We start from the raw sequence: 6,000 nt of genomic DNA, 5'->3' as shown, positions 1-6,000 counted from the left end.
TTTCTTTGTAGAACATTGGTCGGGGAGGCTAGGCATAAGTGACAATATTTAGATGTAAATTTTCAGGTTCATTGAGTTGTAAACCTGATTTTCAAGTTCGGGGATGGAGTTCGTAAATTCAGTAAAGAGGGTCAAAATATTTGAAATGTTAAAAACAATGGCTAATGTGATTTTTCTGATCTACTACTGGGGGTTTTGGTCACCAGACTGTATGTGGCTTCAGGGGACCTTTTTAACGTGGATGTTTTCGAACTTCCACTTATTAATGGCATTAGGTTTGGCAGCAGAAATAAAATTGGTCTCTTTTAGCTACCAAATAAGATGAGTTGAAATATTTATAACTTTGTACATTATTAAACAACCTATGTTTTTGATTTTTGTTTTACTTTTTGATAACGATTTTTGGAATGATTTGGTATAAGATTGAGTATTTGAGTAGTGCTGTCAGGGTAAATTGAGGGACGAAAGCACCATAATAAATAAATTCTTTCCCCGAGTTCCTCATCATACACTAATTTAACTAAGTGCAAGAAACCTCCACCAAAGGGAATAATAGGAGGACTAACCATGGTGGAGAACAGGACATTAAGATCCCTGGTCTCATGGAATACAAATACAGCAGTTTGTTTTACTATTGCAGGTTTATTACGTATATTAGATAGGGATAATCTGTTGTAGCTTTAATCTCAAAGGTTGGTAATGAAACCTTCTTTAATGTAATAGAACCAGTGGATTATTCAGAAAGCCTTGAGGGAAAAAAAACGAGCCTTGTTGAACCACCAGATGGAAAGTATTAATCAAGTCTAATTTATGTGGCCGATAAAAGTTGTATCTTGGCCTGTGATAGATGGGGCAAAAATGGTCCTCTGGCCTCAAGGCTGAGTACATCAGGAGGAACATCACTGGTTGTGTCTTTTGAGGGCTACACATGCAGTCCTGTGATGGAGCTGATAGGAGTGCTGGGCAGGATCTTAGTTTTTTTTCCCCCAATAGTCTGGCTCATGGCTGGTTTATTTTTAGAATGCCAGCCATAGACAGTGGCCTGGAATGGAATGAAACTTTTTGTTGTTGATTTATTTTTATTTCATCACTGGAAATGCCGCAAGGAAGCTGGGTCCCCAGAGACTTGAATTTTATTAGCGAAAGGAAGACTTGAAAGATCCCTTTATCTACCCTCAGCTAGTGAACAATGAAAAGGACTACATCCCTATGGAGGGGGGGCATTTGTGGTCCAAGTAGTGGAAGATCGAGAAAAAAAAAATATGCCCATTGGCATGTATTACAGAGCCCTCGTGGACATGAGTAGTCTGGGTTCATAGACTGTTTTATGTGGCTACCTCTCCTTGCAGTAATGCATGATTCTGTTTGTAGAGTTTTTAGTGACATTGTATAAATATAAAATATTCCCGTTAATACTATCATTTAAAAGGAACTGGATTTCATTTCTTTACGTTATTTCATAAAAAAAGACTTCCGTAGCCTTCCTGTTCCATTTAGGTTGTCTCTTTTTTTTTTTTTTAAATAGTTTTCTTTACTGATTCGCCAAAAAAAAGGTATTATTGTCCCTTTAAAAGCTGTGGGTTTCGTGATCAGACTTACTTTTGATGGACCTGGAGTAAGGGTCCCTGTAGGTGGTACATGTAGTTGGCATCATGTGACTGTAGGCTTGCCATTGGTTGGGAAGCACTTCATGTATGCATGTGCTGCATCGTGTCTGTCTTAACACCCCCATAATAACTCAAATACATCTAAAATAATGATGAATCCTATAGGTTATGTTTAAGGAAGTCCAGCATAGTCTTGATAGAAAATTGTAATTGTAAATTTCATGGTTTTGGCATGAAATAAATGTCATGTTAAGTGATACCTAAATGTAGGCGACTTGTATCTTACGGGATAAATGCATATGGTAATGCAAACAGATGTGTTTGCGTGGCAGTGAATGTTCACCCCTCTTGTATTGTGATCTGCAGGCAATTGAGTGGTGAGACGAAAGCACGTTGCAGAAGGAGAACATAATTGATAATTACTCACGATATACACGCAAATAGTGCAACAAGTGGCTTGCTTCTTCTTGCAGGGCTTGTGTTTAGTCTTATGACATCGCTTTCTGTTTGACTGGTAAATATAATAATAGAGCAGGTGTTTCTTCTTCAGTTTAAAGCGGCGTCCCAGCATCCTATGCGTCTTCATCAACTAAGACTGCATAATAAAGTACTTTTGTGATGTACAAAGTGCCCGAGTGATGCCAAAGATCCCTGAAGGTGTCCGAATTCTTTTACACGCTTCATAGGGCAGTTATAATGTCTATAAGTTGGTTCTGTATGGATACATATGTTGGCAGAAGATTAATTGATTTTCTAATTTGACGACAACTTGACGTGTATTTATGCGTTGGCCAGCAGTGCTTGGATTGTATCTATATATTCCTCTTCTGGACTTCCCAGCCTTTTTTCCCATCTACTTATTGTTTTTCTGTTCCCAAATTTATTTATTTTTTGCCATGTGACACAAAAGCTGGCAATGATGGCTTAGATGCTAAAACAAACTGACATATTTTACTGAGTTAAAAACGTAGAGGAAAGAATACGGTAAAATGTTAAGGTTAAACAACTCAAAAATGGTCTGTGTGTATAGGTGAATGTGTATGTTATGGAATGTGGAAATGTATACGTTTTACTCCCATTTTAGTTTGAAACCGGTCAGGATACAGATATAACATCATTATTACAAAATATTATTTTTACTTATATGTCTTATCTCTGCCTATACATACATTGTTTGTTCTTGAAGAGACATTTACAGTTGAGAATTACCCCCATTTTTAACGTGTTGGTAAGAAATAAGCTTGTATCGAGCTTGTTTGTCCCCAAACTGTATTTTTATATGCGATCAATGATGTGTGTGAAGGGAGCAGATGGTACAAGTGGGAAGGCAACTGGTAAAATTCTGTGTGATTAGCAATGCTGTTGATTTGTGTGCGGTGATTATAAATCCCTGATCATAGACATTGAGCTTCTATAAGCTGCCTTCACCCATGGCAAACAGGAGCCTACCGAGGCCAACAACATTTCTCTGTACTACAGGCATACAAGGGCTTCTCTTGTTCACGGATGTGAAAGTTGCGTAGATGGGAACGGGGAACACGGCATAGGCTAGGTGAAGCCACACAAGCACGTCAGATGTAGCATTTCAGCCATTTTTACCTGCATACCAAATACTGAAAAAATCAACGGTGTATGAGGAATTACTGCTATGGATGTTGTTCTTCACTTGTTAGTTACTAATTTTGATCTCCATGAGGGCGTCTAAATGGAACAGAATTTCTGTATCTGCCCGTTAAAAATAATTAAAGGGACACTCCAATGTCTTATACAGACCCACCTAAGAAGACTGCGTATGAAAGTACATCCTGTAGGGGGAAAAAGTTAGCTACCTTTAGGAGAAGCTGCAGCTCTTTGATTGAATGGGCAGGAAACTGCTCTAGTTGAAATCAATGGGAGTGTTTTCTGCACATGAGGGTTCCTAGAACTCTTACACGAGCCAGCGCTAGCAGTATGTGGAGCTCACTTGGGTTTGGTGGACAAGTTTTTTTGTTTTTTTTTGTTTGTTTGTTTTTTTTGAGGGCCGGATGTATTGTAAGCCTGGGAGCAGGGACAGGGGCAAATGTGTAGAGGTTTATGCTAAATCTACTTGCAAGGGAAACTCTAAAATGACCACTCGTATGAATTAAATGCTTTAACTTGATACTACATTTTCTTTTGTTTACCTCCATGGAGGTAAAGGTTTCTAGGGGAGAACTTGCACATCAACTATATTCATGCCTAGAAGAGGGCCCACCAAACAGTACATCTTGGTGCAAGTACCATAATATAATTTACACACCTGTAAAACTGTGAACAAACGTTAGTGTGTGTGTATATTTGTTATATAGAAAGTGACGGCAGATAAGAACCATTTGACCCATCAAGTCTACCAACTATGGTATGGAAAGAAGCCCTGGTGCCAGTAGCGTACCTAGCGGGGGGGGCGGTCCGCCCCGGGTGCCGCTCGTCAGGGGGGTGCCACGGGCTAGGGTGACCACATGTCCGGATCCCCGGCAGCATCGTCACGTTTTTTTGGGGTTTTTTTTTTTTTACACGGAGGAGAGAGAGAGGGGAGCCGAGCGGTTGCTGCTGGGGATCCGGGACATGTGGTCACCCTAGCCCGTGGCAACGCCCCCCGCTAACTCAGTCACGGTGCCGGCATGTCATGCTGGGCGCTGAAATATGATGTCATATTTCGGCGCTCAGCAGTGAAGCAGTGGCCGAGCAGGAAGACGGAGGCGTCGTGCTCCCACCGCAGGAGGGGGGGGTAGATAGTGGGGAGGGGGGTAGATAGTGAGGAGGGGGGTAGATAGTGAGTGAGAATGAATGAATCTGTGGATGAATTGTCTGAATAAGGGAGATAATTAATGAGTTTGTGAGAATGCATTAACGAATGTGTAAATTTGTGTGAATGAGAGACAGAATAAATGATTGTGTGAATTATGTGAATGAAAGTGTGAATTAGTGAGTGACTGTTAAAGTGTTTGTGTGTATGATAGATGTATAATTGATGTAGAGCAGGATGTTTGAGCCTTGGGGACCAAGATGATACAGGCAGGGTGTTTATGGGACAAAGTTGACTCATGCTGGGCTGTTTGGGGACAAATATGGTAAATCCTATGTGTGTAATCTGGGTGCTGGTCAGGTTCTATGTGGGCAGTGTGGATGCCAGGGCTGGCTTTGGGTTGTGCAACCTATCATCTATGCCTGTAGTTTTATCTCTTGCTATGTTTCCATACATTATTATTGTGTATCTGCAAATACGGGATTTGTATGTCTGATTCTATGCCTCTATTGCTGAGTTCACATGTGAACAATATATACGATGTAAAAAAATAGAGTATTGCAGAGTATGCGGTGATACCTTTTTTTTATTGGACTAACATAATATAAAAAGACAAGCTTTCGAGAGTTATCCTCCATTCATCAGGTCTGAAGCAATACTAATCAACATGATAGAGGTTACAACTTAAAACAAGTGATGGTATAAGGGGGGGGGGGGTTGAGTGGGGTGTCGTAAATAATAGGTCTGGAGGTGAGAGAGGTAGAGAGATAACCCAGGGACAGAACAAATAAACTTAGGGAACCAATAACCACAGTAAAACATCAAAGATAACAGCAATTAGACATATTATATATATATATATATATATATATATATATATATATATATATAATGATTGCTAACAGCAATCACACTCCTATCATGCCAAGTCATCTAGTACGTGTTAGGTGTTATGCTGTACCCCCGTCAATGTCGGCCTCAGTCTATAGTGATAGGTGTTATGCTGTAACCCCATCAATGTCTGCCTCAGTATATAGTGATAGGTGTAATGCTGTACCACCATCAATGTGTGCCTCATTATATACTAACATTAATGCTGTACCACCTTCAATGTCTTCTTCAGTGTAGTCTCAGGGACAACTAGCCAGCCCATTCCAATAGATATTGCTTAGACGAAGCTGCAGCTTAATGGTATTCCAGATACTCGTTTTGTCTGTATTGGGAACTCCTGGAACTTAAGTTCTATGGGATAAAGCAACCACGTGTTTCATTCACATACACTAAAGCACTTTAATACCGCCATCTGCTGTTCAGAAATGATGTAATCGCGTACAAAACATACCAAGCTCTGGGAATTGTTCTTGGCGCCTGCCCTTCGCTACATAGGCATAATAACCATCTTTACCTATCAAAGCTGGTTACATACCTATCAAAGATGGTTACATACGACTCGGGCTCACCTGTATCTTTCGGTAAATGTATAAATGTTTCCCCATATGTTCAAGGAATGTGTTTACTAATAATATTTTATTATTGTTTTATATATTCTGCAGTGTTGGACAAGAATTACTTCCTTGATCTACACTAATCTATTTTTTTCTTTATTTTTTTTTTCCTTTAGGTGTCTAC

Source organism: Sceloporus occidentalis, unplaced genomic scaffold, assembly GCF_023333645.1.
Source record: "Sceloporus occidentalis isolate IW3139 unplaced genomic scaffold, rSceOcc1.0.p SCAF_113, whole genome shotgun sequence".
Classification (NCBI taxonomy): domain Eukaryota; kingdom Metazoa; phylum Chordata; class Lepidosauria; order Squamata; family Phrynosomatidae; genus Sceloporus; species Sceloporus occidentalis.
The sequence above is the reverse complement of the archived record's forward strand: the minus strand, read 5'-3'. Positions refer to the sequence as shown.